The sequence below is a fragment of the Numida meleagris genome, chromosome 2, assembly GCF_002078875.1.
Source record: "Numida meleagris isolate 19003 breed g44 Domestic line chromosome 2, NumMel1.0, whole genome shotgun sequence".
NCBI classification, from domain to species: domain Eukaryota; kingdom Metazoa; phylum Chordata; class Aves; order Galliformes; family Numididae; genus Numida; species Numida meleagris.
Window position 1 is genome coordinate 105,294,503 of NC_034410.1, and position 15,559 is coordinate 105,310,061.

The 15,559-nt window shown below is 37.9% G+C and overlaps 1 protein-coding gene across 1 annotated transcript in view; it reads right to left on the reverse strand.

The window, feature by feature from the left end:
* The window catches only part of CCDC178 (coiled-coil domain containing 178), a 186,553-nt gene that overhangs the window by 170,655 nt on the left and 339 nt on the right, over positions 1 to 15,559 (reverse strand). The window lies entirely within an intron of this gene.

Sequence of the window (15,559 nt, forward strand, 5' to 3'; positions counted from 1 at the left end):
GAAAGCTGCCAAAAAGCTGATGTCTCGCCAATAATTCTATCTTATATCCCGCATACAGAAGGCAATGATTTTTTCAAGTATTTGTTATATAGCTTAAATGAAACTTTGGGAAAATACTTGAAGAAGGATAAAAAGAATAATGGCTCTCATAACATTCTTCGTTTTTTTCAGACTGCAATGGATATACCCCAAGCCACATTTCCCCTGTTTGAACTGCCATTCCAAACTTCTGTCACAGAAGGCCTAAGGTCTTAATATTGCATAGTTTTGATTGGCTTTCAAAAAGGAAGCAGATTAAACATCTTAGAGTGTATTGTTTTCTTACTATCAGCATGTTTCCGATATAATTCAAAGCCTTAAATCATGAGAACTGACAGTGACTTGTGTACGCACAGCAGCAATACTCTTACGCCCTTAACTGTAGTTTATAGTTTCAAATCTTATTAAAACAGCCCTCATAGGAAAACTTGGAAAGAATCTAATATAGAGATTTTTTTTTCTGAATTTCAGTGATTTCTCTTATGAATCTAATGAACTTCAAGTCTCATTAACATTTCACATAATTCAAAAATGCCTATCATTTGATAACATTTGTTTTAGTTGGAGAAAGTAGCATTCTTATGTCGCCTCATTATCACCATATTACTGAACAAAATATTTTTCTATTTGCGGTATACTTTCATGGTACAGTATCTGGTGAGAACACAACACTAAATAACACATACAAAGAAAGCATTTTAAAGGTTTTCATCACATGGTAGAGAAATAGCAGCAGAGTTTTCTTTGATTTATTTTGTCCGTTATGCTCATGAATGATTTCACTGACTATCTAAATTGCCTAGAAGTATATGTTAAAAAAAAAAAAGAAAGAGAAAGGAAAAAATGCATTCCCTAATCATATCAGTCTGCGCCAGCATGTAAACTACTACTTTACTATCATTGCTTTTAATACATGTGACACTTATTAAATACTTTTCTAAGTAACTGCAGATGTCAGCTTTAAAGGGAAAAATGAAGCCATGCGGACTTGTCAAAAAATAGCTCATTACATTAAAAAACCAAAATGTTTCCTTTCTGTACAGTAATTAAAAATGCACTTTGTCTTCTGCACTTAAACCTGGATATGCCACAGTTACAATTTCTAACATCCCCATATTTCAAAGAAAATTATTTTTCTGGGTAAAAAGGCTCTACAGCAAGATCTTCCCAGGACCTCTCATTTAGCAAATAATGTAGCAAAAAGAGACTAAGTAAAGGCTGTTATAAATTGAGTAAAATAGAATTAACTGATACAATATTTGGAGTTCTCAGAAAGTGCTAACATTGTTTATATTTTGAGAGTGAAAAATCTTCCCAGAAGCTCTATAGTGCTCTACCTAGAATTTTAATTAAATGAAGATTCACTATTTTATAATTTAGATTTTTACCTACTTTGGTGGAGAATAAATGAGAACCCAGAGAGACTGAATCTACAGGGAACACAGCAGAGTCTCAAGAAGCAGCGCTTGGTTGATGAAGGAGTTATCTGAAATAAAACAAGAAAGTAGGTGCAGCTGGGATTTTTTTTTTTTTTAATAAAATGCAAATGGAGGAAGGGATGTCATTCTACATCAGAATTTCCAAACGTAATGCTTATGTTTATAGTGAAATGGTATTAAAAAAATGTATCAAATTGAAACATTTTCCTTTTTTCCCTTATTGAAGGCAGTAGTTCCCTACTGATGATATAGACTTCTTTTGCTTCAACACCAAAATGGTATTTTCAGAAAACACAAATATTCAAATTTATCTTTTCATTTCTATGAAGAGATCTCCTGTAATGACTTCACATTCTACAAAACCAAAATCTACACAGAATAACATTCTGTTGGTCGTGTGAGTATTCCGTGAGGAAATACATTACCTATCACATCTTCATCTGGGGACTCACAATTTATTAATAACATTTGCTCTGCAGTCTGTTTCTAAAAAGAGCAAGTGTTCCCATAATAACATTGTCCATGGTAATTTTTAAAGCTGTTATGTATATGGAAATAATCTAAAACGTTCATCGGTATAGGAAGTTTATATATTTGACGCACAGAGATATTTCTGTAATCTCTATGTTCTGTTATGTTTAAACAAAGGACATCCTCTCAAATCAGGCATTTTCTTCTGTGAATTTCTTCAAGAAAAATATCCAACTAGAGATTAACGAATAGAAATAACAATTCCTACGACATATAATTAAGCTAAATAATTAAAATAAAATTAGTCAAAAATCCCCATTGTACCACTGCATTTACCCACAGTTCTGTTACCAAATGGTAAGTAATGGTGACACTAATCTATCTCTGATTATTTTATATATGTTTTCTCCGGGCTTAATTTTTGATCAACATCCAGAGACAGATTATTCTCTCAATTCTGGCAATAATCAGGTAACTGTGAAAAGATACGTTTGAACAGTAGCCAAGGATTTTAAAGGCTCTTTTATTACCGAAATATTTTTGTTAATGAAAGTAATCCAATGTTCATTTATGGTGAAAGAAAATGAGTACTACAGAAAAACAATTAAACATGCCAATCTTTTTTCTGCATCTGATTTGCATTTTTCTAGAGTGCTATTATGAAATAGTAATTTCATAATTAATACTTAATTTTCATGAGGATCTAGTTTAAATAAATTTTGAATGGTCTCCTAAAGAAAGCTATCAATTGAAACAAAAGAGCTTATGTTACTTATTACTCTCAATAAACTCAATAGTGATATCTTAATGATATTTTCAGTTACTCAGTTCAGAGAACATGACAAATCTGTTAATTTCTAATGAAAATTTTAAAATGAGCTGTTTTCAGAAAGTGAATGGCCATGTCATTTCTGATGGAACTGTTTTTAGATGATAATTAATCACAACACACATGTAGGTTTACATGTTACATGTGCTGACTTTCATTAGTTGTGCTTTTTACTCATTAGTATTACTACTCTAGAAAATTCTAAGTTTCATGGAATAATAGCCATGTACTATGGAAACATTAATTTAAACAAGAGATGTAAAATCAACATACTGAGGCAATAAGGTAGAAGGCTGGAAAATCCTTATCTCATTAAGTCAGTGGCAAAATTTTAACTCCTTTAACTCCCCATTCTTTAATTTGTGCTAACATCAGTTCAGAGTTCTTTTTTTGCTCTTTAAAATGTTTTCTCTCTTTCTGACATGAGGGATTTTTAAGATCTAAACTCTTGCAACATACAGTCTTAAAAAGAATTACTAAAAACTAACAAGGAAATAAAATTCCTACATTTGTGTAGTCCTTTAAACTGAGAAAATTAAAATCTGAGAAAACTGTAATAAGTAAGGCTAGATGTTTATATTAAGTTGGGTTAAGCTGTTGAGGAATTATGTTCAAGTATGTATAATGCTACCTACCACCCTCTTCTTGAAATAAAGTATTTCATATATATATCAGCAGAATTCTTTAGAGGCTTAAGCAGATTTAGATAACGATGCAGTACAAATGATCATTCATGGTCTCCTGGATTAGGAATAAAGGGTAGAATTGCAGAATTCCTTCATTGCTAACAAAATGTCTACTGTTAAATTCCCGTGGAGAACTTGAGCTCCAAACAGCTGTGTTATATTTTTAATGTATTTGTCTGGATTGAATTGTCTGTCTTCAAATATATTCAGTCTGTACAATATACATGAATTACAACAACATTGTCAAGATGAAGGGGAGGAGGACTGATCAGAAATGTAAGGAATAGGCATCTCCAAATATGGTCATAATTATTCCATAAATTACTAGACGACATGTCAACAGTACTATGAATAGTATTGACTTTCATTCCCGAGTTACAAAAATGTTCTACGTTATCTGAATTATTTATTTGGAAGAAGAACCAAATAAAATGTCAGGGAACTGTTTGAAGTATAAATATCATAGGTGCATGAAATACAAACTGTTCTGAATCTCAAACTTTTTACATTTTTAATCAACCTATTATGGAACACATTGAGGCTGTTAAAATATGGAAGAAATGTACCATGTGGACTGTAGAACTCTGGAAAGCTATTGAAATCTGGCCTTTAGGATAAAAGGTCAAAATTTATAACTTCCAGATGGAATAATACTCTGAAAGCTGAATCCCCAGGTGTAGAAGATAGAACACTAGTGCTAGTGTTCAAAGAATACTAAGAATGTGGATTTTAGAAGAATAACACGTAGCCAAAAAAATGGAGCAATGACAGCTTAAAGAGTCACCATATTACATATTATATGTATATTTTATGCCATCTTTTGGATCACAAAAAAATACTTAATCCGATGAGTGTCTTACCTTTTCCCTCTTACTGGTGATGAAAAATAAACCTTTGTATTGAAAAATTACATCTATTTATTTGGAGACAAAGCGAAGAGCATGAACAGTGTTGGGTACATCTCACTGGAATCACAGAAAAATCATGTAGACTTGTTCACTACCACTAGACTTTGAAATCAGCTTGCGTTGTACTAGCAAGCTGAAGTACGACAGTGTATAAGGGAGGCAACATATATTGGCTGCAGAGTTTCTATGGCTGAATTTTTTTTCAATTGTTCATATTTTAGCCAGTAATACCTTTTTGAAGAGTAATTGTCTTCAGGTTAAAACTGACCATCTGAATGTAAGTATTTTGGCTATATTTAACAGCATTTTGTGGCTTTTGGTCCCCAAATCGAAACAGTAGAGAAGGTCTGAATGAAGGGAGCCTGTGAAAATGAACACGGTTATGATGATGTTTTCAGATTCTTGAACTCTTCCAAAAATTGAATTATTCAAAAGAAAACGTCCAGCCATACAATTTGTATTTCTTGTTTAAAAACAAAGAGAATTCTCATTAGAAATTATACATTGCCACTAGCGCAGTCATTTATTCTGATGTTTGCGTCTGTGCTGAAAATTTCTTTGTACAGAAGTGCCAAATTCAGTCAGTTTTGCAATGTGATAATATTATTGCTGGTTCATGTCTTTGTGATGTTCTAGTTGTGCAAAATATCCAGAGAACTGTTGTTGGCCAGTGGACATTTTATGCCCCTCAGTCAGTGGGACAGTGGACCATTCACATGCCACAATTTAACATTCATTTCACTGTTACTATATGGGGAAAAAAATAAAAAGGTGAGGTAATAATTTTACGCTGGGAAAATTGTATTTTTCAAATATCATATAACTGCCATTTATTTTAATATATATACAAATCTCTATATAAATTATTTCATATGATATCCTGAGAGACCAAACCAAGCTCAGGTTTCCACTTTATTTCATGATGTATACATACCAAGAGATTTTCAGTCCCTGTTCTGACAAGCTTTCAATTTGAATAAGCAAGGAAGACAAACGGAGGAAGAAATGAAATATTAATATCTCCAGTTAGAGACGGAGAACTGTGCTAGAGAAAAAGTATTGGGCTGCCAGGGGCTCTACGAGGGAGCAGAGCCAGGATCTGAGTGTAGGATCTGTGATGGTGCAGCATCTCCATGTGAATGCTTGCCTTCCTCCATGCCTCCTGGGGTTTGATGTGATATTTTCTTAAACCAAGTCTGGTTTGCAATCCTGACTACGGCAACCGCAGTTTTTCTTGTTTAGACCAGAATAACTATCCTTCATTTATTTTGGAACTTGAAACTCTTGTTCAAATCTCTTCCCCGCAAAGGAAATGCCAAAAGAAAAAAAATGCTTTAATAACATATGGGTAACCACAAGACTAAAGCTAGAGCAATTTTAAATGAAACTTGATCTAATCAAAGAAAAGCTGTATATTGCAACTAGTTTATTCACTCTTTGCAAAGTAAAACTACAACATTACAATAAGGACATAAGTTGATATCTTCCTATTTTTCAGAAGCAGAGATGGAGTACTGGGGATATTGTTAAATGATTTGATTACAAGTAGACCATTTTCTTTCCATTTACATATACTAAACGTAACCAGGAGTCCCACTGTACTCTGCTTGCTATCTTTAAGGTAGTTATAGGCACCCCGCCTGGCCTCTCAGAGGAGGCATGCACAGAAGCCATATGGTAGCAAGCACACATGGAACTGGCAGTAGAGCAGGCAGGCTCCCAGGCACTCCATGCATTTCCAGACAAGGAAAATCTTGAACAGCTTTGAGGTTTGTGTCTCTGGATTAATGCATTTCTGCTTGAGTCTAATTCAAGCATCTTAGCCTTTTTTGGCTTGCAAGCATGAGACTTTTTTCTCATGATCATCTCATGAATGCATAAAATGAATTCCCCATGCAAATATTTATATGTCTTAAACAAAGTTATTTAATTAAAGGGACAGCATTGCATACTTGTTAGTAACTGTAGACTACTCCTGGTTTGGAAAGCATAAAATGAGTATTATTTTCTTTGAAATCGCCAGGATACATTGAATCACAGGCTGCATGCGCCTGGGACTGGATGCAGCTGTAGTGTACATGCTTGGACTACTCAGGGATCATCTGAACAACAGCAGTAATCTCTATCAGGTGGTAGATTAAAAACACGTCTTTGTAATTTTGCTGTAGGATTCTATTGCATAATAGCTAATGTATACTGCTAGGCCGCATGCCATGTAAATGATGTATAGCTTATGAGCTGCTCCCTTCCTCAATGGCAAACTTCTGTCTTAGGAATTTAGGCAGCATATGCAGTGTTTTGCTTGAGAAAGTTTTACGATGTGCCTTTTGCTGCTGAGCAGTAACAAATTCACCTATCTGAAATATCTTCACATGGGGACTGGTAAAGTACTGTTTTCTTTCCCATCGTGCTTATTAATGAGGAACATCAATTTATGCTCAGAAAAAAAAACCCAACCTATAAAGTTTTCTTTCTGATAAATAACCAATTCAGATATTTTAAATCAAATCAAGAAATGCATTCGCTCCTTTTCATGTGAAAAATCTTATTTTCATTTACTTCTCCCATGTGTACATAGATGGCTGGCCTTGATGAAGTCAGGATAGATGTAGTCTGTGCAGCATTTTATTCTCTTGCATCCATTTTCAGTACTTAAGCATAACATTTTATCTTTTCTAAATTCTAGAAGAATGAACGCAGAAAATTATGAGATTATTTCACTTGTCTCTTAAATGCAAATTGAGTGAACCAACCTAGTCAGCTATAAAAGCAGTTGATCAGAAGTGATATTCTCCTTTTAGTAACATGTTTTAGATTCTTTCATTTCCCAAAATAACTTCCTTACAGACTTTTCCCATCATAATTTTTGAATATAACCTAAAAGCCAGCTATTTGAAGTGATTGATCTAAAAAGCTCACAGTCCACAAACCTTTATTATGAATTGCACACTTATAATCTGCCTTGTAACCTTTACTTCCTGTCCCAGCCCTAACCTCAGGCTCTAAAAAGAGGATCCTTAAATTTTCCAAATTAGCCTTCCATAAGTTGCTATAATTTATTCAGGGCGTTTCCAATTCATAAACTTCACAATGACCATATAAAACCCACTGTAGTTATGTAGGTAACTTGCACTTCTGACAGTGAGCATCCAAACGTAGTAATTCTTCTGGAAGAATATGCAAAATCATCTGAGTGTATGTCCAATTAATTTTTAAATGTTTATTTAAAATTAACTTTCTTAAGCCAGGATTAACTACCGACTCACATTTTTAAAAGGATGCTTGAAAAATATCTGGAGATTAGAAAATTCAAAAATAAATCCCAATTAATTATCCCTATATCTCACTACAAGATCTGCTAGGCAAACTAGAAGCATGCTACACTCACTTTCCATTTTTTAATGACTTAAAAAGAAAGAGCAAATCCAAACATCACATGTATGCATCCCCTTCACATGCCCTTGGCAATCCAGGCAAATATTTTACAGTGGCTGTATTACCTGCTGCCATGCTGGAAGCCTGCTTCTAGCAAGCATTTCCTCAACACAGCTAACCTCATGAATTTCAGTAGGCTGCTCACATATTTTAAATTGCAGAATGTCTAGATCTAGGAATAGTAAGGACTTTAGACTTAAGCTTGCTTTTAAACTTAGAAGTATCTTTGGAAATATCATTGGACATGCCAACTGAACTGTGACATGTCATATGTTGAGTATTGATATTTCAATTTCATTTTGTAGCCTGTAATGAGCATAGTCAAATGTACAGAATACAAATGAAAGTTTTAATTCTTAGCTGTAGTGAGAAATTCTTTCATACAAAAAGCAAAAGGTGATCTAAAGTATTAATTTTCTTAATTTCTTAAAGGTTTGAGTATACGTGACCTGTCATATTAAATGGCTGGACTGCAGAAAATGGATGGCTCACAGGAACAGAATTTAGGACGTCCTTGCACGAGCATAAGTTTATCTGAGAAATCCCACAAAAAAAAAAAAAAAAAAAAAAAAAAAAAAAAAAAAAAAAAATCAGAAGGAAGACTGAAGCAATCAAATACCAAATGCTCTGACATTAAGATTTTTAACCTCATTGTTCCAACTAGTTTGACTTTAATTAAAGCTCTTGCTTTCTTATGTGATATTTGTATAATTTTGTAACATATTTTTTAACTGTTTTTAAAGAGCATTTAAGTCAAATGTCCATTTTATCTTAAATATTTTTATCATCAGCATTATGATGCCTACAGACCACTGATTGATGTGGGAGCTACACTGCAAACACACTGCCAAAGATTGGTCCCTGCCCCAGATTACAACGCATCAATTTTCACTGATAGTAAAAAATACTGTCATTTTAAGAACTACTTCGTTCAACTTTCATTTGTCTTTTACAATTTTTAGATTTAGATAGCCAGTAGAAATGATTACACAAAATGTCACTGATTCTGCAGGCATTTGCCCAAGCAGGGGCTCCTGCAATCAGCAGGGCTGTTCTGAGCATTCATAGATTCCTCTGCTAAACTGAGGAGAAAAGGAGTCAAATGGCAAAATCTAATACAGTACATTTAAACTAGAATTGTTTATTGACCAAAGTATCACACATGGTGTGCTAGAACTGAAGGCTGTTCCCATAGCCTTAAAGGAGCAGCAAATCCATCACATCTGTAGCTAGTATCTGGACTAAACACACAATGAGATGCCCCCTGACTGATTTTTTTTTTTTTTTTTTTGCATCAGTGCATTTGAGAAATGCCCTCTGCTGCTTATCACCAATACTGCATCACCGTATTTTCCTTCTTTTTCAGAAATTTGTGCTTGTTAATAAACTATTTTTTTAATATTTGTGCTATTATCTGTTATTATCTAAAAGTTTCACAAGCATGTAGATAGACAGTGGCAGCTAGCAGAAGGCTGACCAGACTATCTGGTGTCATTTGCTTTGTTATGTTGAGAAGGCAAGGAAAAGTAACCTATTACCAGGAAACAATTCAAATATTTATTTGTTGCCCTTGGCAAGCAGGTGCAAGCAGGTGTGTGCTGATCCAGAAGATAGCTTACAGATGTAGTCCTTTTCCCCCATGTGAGATGACATAAACATTGACACCCCTTTCTATAGGATTCTGAGGTTTTGCACTAACAAAACCAAATTTGAATTGCAGATCTGCAGGACAACAATGAACTTTATTACTTTTCTGTTAGGCTCCTTGTTTTGTATGTGATTGTGCTATTATGTCAGGTTTGGGGATCCTCAACCTAGCAATGATTAACTCTTTATATGTAGCCCTCCTGGCATTAGTTTCTGTGATTACACAGTATGTTACTTCTCAAATTTATAATTAGTCCATTGAAAAAGTTTTCCAAGCTTTTCCTTCCAAGTTAGCTGTGAAGTTTCAAAGCCTCTTCCAAAATTCTGCTGAACATTCTGGTTCTTTGTTGGCTTATAGGTAATGTGATGCTGATCTTACATATATGTATATATACATATAAATACTCTTCTTTGTTGGAAGGATTGCAAACAGTAAGAAGTTATCTGGTACTAGTTTTCACAGCTTTCACTCTTGGCTGAAAACAGACCAGAAAGCGATTATAGCAGCAGATATCATACAATATAGATGCTGTGTTTGGTCATTTTATGATGTTGCTTATCACAGACAGATAGCTAGACAGCTAGAGCAACTGCACAAATGGGCTCTGAAGTCAGTCATTCAAGGAGAAAAAAAAAGGAATGGGTAGGTTGTACTGGTAGTGCATGAGTCACTTCCCTTCATTTTGGTGAGTGATTTTAGGGACACTGCACTAATTTTGCTCTGGCCATGAACATTTGTCCTGTCCTTTTTTGTTTGTTCTGACAATCCTCTGAGACTCACCATGAGAACGATGTATAAATTTTGCTTCTAATTCCTCTGTACACCTTCATATTTCCTTAAAATTCCACATAACTCAATGCAACATTTTAATACCTATCTATCCTGCGAATTAAATTCATTCTGTAGGCTAAAATGTGGTACTCAAATAGCATCCATGCATTTGGAATTCCTGGATCACCTCCTAGACAGGAAGATATGTAATTTCTGCTGAACCAGATACTACAAGCAAAGAGCTTTAAATTCTCCTGTAATTGCAGCAAGTATATTTATAATCCATGCAACAACTTCCACATAATCAACTAGATAAACATCTGAAAAAGAGCAGATGAGATAAACTATCAGCTGCTGTGTTTCTGATTTGACTACACAGAAATGAAAGCAATCTTGCTAGCCATCTGCAGACAGTTCCTGCTCCTCTGAGTCTTTCTGCCATTAACAGAACTGCCAGGGAGGTGTGATCTGGGCGCAGCCTGAGTGTGATGCCTCAGAGGCGAGTTCTCTTCTTTTCTGTAGTGCATGCACAAAGAAATGTTTTCTTTCTCACACTTCTGTGATACAATGTAAATGCTCTTGGTTCACATATAACTTCTCATAAGAAATTGCCCCCATGGATTTGAGTAAAAGCGATCCCATATTCATAGTGTGCAAAAGTGGTGGCAGCATGCCCCAGGGATGGGCAGCCTGGAAAAGAAAATTAACCCAAGTCTAATTCCAGTGTGGCTGCTTGGTGGGCCATCCACGCTGTACCACCTTGCATTTGGTGCGATGGCAAAGCAAATCCCTGGTTAGCTATAATCAGGTTTGTTAGGTCAGCTGCAGTGCCACAGAAACAAACCCAAGCCTTTATCTGATCTCTGGAGGGCTAGGAAGGCATAAAGGAAACTTCACAGTAGTTGGCCATTCCTGCTCTAAGACAAAAGAAATGGCAGTTGTACACAGATGAAAAAAGAACACTGAAGTGAGCAGTGGAACTACTGGCTGTTTACAGCCAAAGCTTTCACTGGCAGAAAATCAGCTGCAATGAGATACAAGGTAAATCTGGGGGTTTATGACTTACTATTCTTAGTTCTACAGCCATTCCACGGTCAGGAACAGACAAGGTATACCTTGATTTTAAACCTCAAAAATGTGCCTGTCTCTTTTTAAATTATTTTTTATTCTTTCCAAAGAAAGGTGAGCTCTTCCACGTGTTCTGTGACCTCTTTCAGGCCCTATGGAGAAATGCTGTGCCCAAGAAAAGACTACTTGGTGTACCTGATATAGCATTCAGCGGAATTCAGCTCCAGCCCTCCTGTATTGACATGTTGAAGTACAGCCTGTAGGGTGGTTTTTTTTCATGAGCTTCAGGAGTCTGTCCAAATACAGTAATATTATCCAGATAATACTAGATTCCAAGCTTGTTATTAAGAATTATTAGCATATTTGAAAAGCGCTGAATGTTGATTCTGGGCCATATGGCGTATGAATAAAAGAGAAAAGTCCATTAAGTGTAAGAAATGCTGTGAAACTCATGCATTCTGAATGCTTGGTAATATGCATTCCTTAAATCAGGAGTAGAAAACATACTCTGCAGATAATACATTGGTATCTGTAAATGGCTAACTGTCCATCACAATTTTTTTTTTGCTTCCTTAGGTCCACACAAAAACAAGTACTCCAGTTTGATTTTTGTCACCACTGCACTGAAATTAATTCAGAAAATGCAGTGTCTTCATTAGTATCATTCCAGGCTATTTTTTAAATTATCTTATGACTCAGCATCTCTCATTCAATTGTAGAAAATATAATTTCCATTGTAATAGCGGCACATTAGATTGAATTTTCATGCTGTGAATAAACCCTTCTGCACATCTGGTATTTCCATGTAATAGTCGATACTATTTCTTTTGTAACAGCTGAAACTGGAATTTGTGTTGCAGAAATGTTTGGTTGTACTGAAGCACCGCATCCAATATGAATGTGCGTACTTATTGCAGTTTACAGATTTCTGCTTGGAAGGAATCTTATTGTACACAATAAGGAATTCAGCAGTATGTATCAAAAGTCATTTTCACATGCAGAAAACAACAACAATATTGTTCTTCAGATACCTTCACTGGATGTGTCAAATGTCAAACTTCAATAGCATTGCAGGGAAATGCATTCACTGAGCACTGAAATGCAGAAGCCAGCGTCCAATATTATTTTAGTAGCGTGTCTACATTATCCTGATAGAAGAAAAGGTAACCAGACACAAATGCATTTATAATAAATAACTGCTTCTATCCACAGTCAGTACAGTAACATCTGGCACTGTAACTTCACCCAACAAGGTGCCACTGCTTACGTAGAATTTAATGGTACATTTGAATATAACATCTTTCTTCAGTATTTGCATAGAGTTGCATTTGTCATACATACAAACACACCTACAATTCCCTGAGATCATGGCTCTGAGATATGCCCTACATATGCTGAGCTTTTAGCCATAGTTCCAGTGGCTGCAGCTTGAATGTTGTTCACCACTTCTCACTCTTGATTTTGCAATTGTCAGTTCAGTTAGAGCAATGGTTACAGTCTCCTGTAGTGTCAGGTCTAAGTCAAGCAGTAAATACTATTTATAATCAATAGGAAATGCTTTCTTCTGTAAGCTCAATTTGACCTTTTTCTGCTGTGCTTCAAGTCTTAGTTAGACATGATTTTTGACTCCCTCAAAGCAGCAGCACACTGTTCTGTTGATTTCTTTGGTTTCTAGTATGCTGGCACTGTTTATAAAATTCAGCTACAACATGTATTGCAGAAAGAATTCTTTCATTGCAGTGGCATGGATTCATTTTCTCTTTATCATGAGGAGAAGCACGCAGAATGCACACTAGCTCTCTGCTCAGATACAGTATACAGCGTACATGGTTTTCTTTCTCCAGCAAGGTTAGGGACACTAAGTATTTAATTTCCAATAATTTGCATTTGAACAACCAAAGGAACTGAGGAGCACTTGGATTTTGTAGGAATGATGCAGATGAATTCAATGGCAGCACAGAAACTGGTCCCATTTCTGCAGTAGCTGAATAGAAAGGATGCAAAACTATAACAATTATTCCATGCATCCATAGAAATACCAGATGGAAGTGCGGTCCTGTTTACAACAGACAAAAGTACAAACCAATCAAACCATCAGAAAACCCTAAGATTTAGAGGGTGGCTAAATTTCTCTTTGCCTGAGGAATATCCTCCTCTGTCCAATGTCAGTGTTCCAAACCCAAAGCTCTCTTGAGAAGTGGGAAACTCAGTTCATGTTATGTATGCGAAGCAACCAGACCAACAAGCAGATCATAACCTAACTGTGAACGTGCAGGAAGCTAACAGAAATGTTTACTTTAGCCACGTATAAGGAGAGTGACTGATCAACCTCCCTAGGCTGTGTTAGTTTTGTTCCAGTTTCAACACTGAGAACAATGACAGTATTTCAAAGGCAGCTTTAATGAAGTAGTTAACAACTAAAAACTTAGGTTTTAGCATGGGGGGAGATGTGAATGAAGTGTATGTTATGAAGGAATAGGAAATTACTAAAGGCGAGGAAATGCAAAAGGAAGGGAAAAAAAAGTAGGGCAGAGACATAAAAGGCAGAAAACAAAGAAACAAAGCATTGACAAAGAAGTCATCCTAATAGCGAGCATTTCCTTTCTAGACGTTACTAAGGTGACAAAAAATACTCAGTAAATAACAAAGTTAAGGAATACAGAGCTGTTCAGACAACTGAATGATTTTAAATCTGTTACACAACCAGACTCAAACCTGAAGCAATGCAGCTTCAACATTTTTCTCTCAAACACCTCTGAGGCAATTTGAAATCCTCTGGTTGATTCTGGATAGTCTGGAGTCAAAACTAAATCTAGATGCAACTATTTTAATACAATTTTGTTTCACTAATTATTTTCAGTTGGGTGTGAAAACGAGTTACGAAATCTGGGAAGGCTCTGTGGCGATGAACTACATGCCACAGGTCACATCCAGCTGTAACACAAAGACGGAGAGAAAGAACAGGACAAACCTGGAGCCCCACACAACACCAGAGCTCCCCAAGGGCAACCAGGCAGCCACTGCTGCTTCCTCTAGGGCTGCCCTGTCCTTCTCTAGGTGAAACAGCCTTAGTGTTGCGCTGCTTTGGACTGATTTGTTGTCTTTTGTGTTTTTTTTTTTTTTTTTCCCTCCAGTGAACTGTGCGTTTGTGGGAAACAATAGTTTTAATACTAGAGAAGCCAACAGGCCAGCAGTGCTGCCGGGGAGGGACGAAGGAGGGCACGGGGACTGACCAGATGGACACACAAAGCCTAAATAATTTGAAATTCATTTCAGTCTAAGCAAAAAAAACCAAAATATTTCAGTAGTATTCCCCCAATACTTTAATAGCCGGGGGAGGGGAGGAGATAGGGGAGAAGCCCCCACCGTAATATCCTGTAACTCAGGAAGGTGTGTTAAACCCACAGCTTTCCATGTTGTGGGCATCTTAATCCTAAATCATCCAATAAAGGAGAACATCCTTCAGGCTTTTACCAACCCAGCTTTCACCAACTCCTTTGTTTATCCTGCAACAGAACGGAGGTTTTCTCCCCGCTCTGACAGGAGCCCCGCCGCCACGGGCTCCTCCTGAACCCACACCTCCTCGGCGGGGGCTCCCGCTGCCCAATTTCGGCACGGCCAGAGGAACCGGGAGGACGCAGGCGGGAGCCCCGCTGCCGCCCACAGCCCGGGGCAGCCGCCCGCCCGGAGCGCCCGGACCCGCCGCCGAGCCGCGAGGCGTGAGTAGGGACCAGCGAGGAGGTCGCGCAGCGGGGGAGGGCCGGGCCCCGTTTTTCGGCTGGGCTGGGCGCGCCGCGAGCGGGGCCGTGCGCCGGGAGGTGCCCCGCGGGCCGGGAGGGGAAGGGGCCTCCGAGAAGAGCCGCGACACCGGGCGCGGGATGGCGCCAGCGGGTACCGACCGACCCCGGCGACCCCGCCCCGGCAGCGCCCTCCGCGTCCCTGGGGAGACGCCCCGTCCGCCCGCCGCGCGGCACCACGGGAGTCGTAGTCCGGCCCCCTCCCCGCCGCCCCCAGCCCAGGGGGTAGAGAGGCGCCGCGGCCGCTCTCGCGAGGCTTGGCGGCGGGCGCGCTCTGCTCTCGGGCGGCCTCCTCGCGAGGGCGGCCGCCGGCGGCGGGGGGACGTTTGGTGCGGGCGCCATTCCCCCGCGTGACGTCATAGTGCATTGTTGTGAGCGTAGCGGAGCATCCCTCAAGCTGTCAGCTGTGCCGCCGCGGCGGGGAGCCGAGCCGGCCCGGCCCCCTCCTCCCCCGCCTCCGCCTCCCCC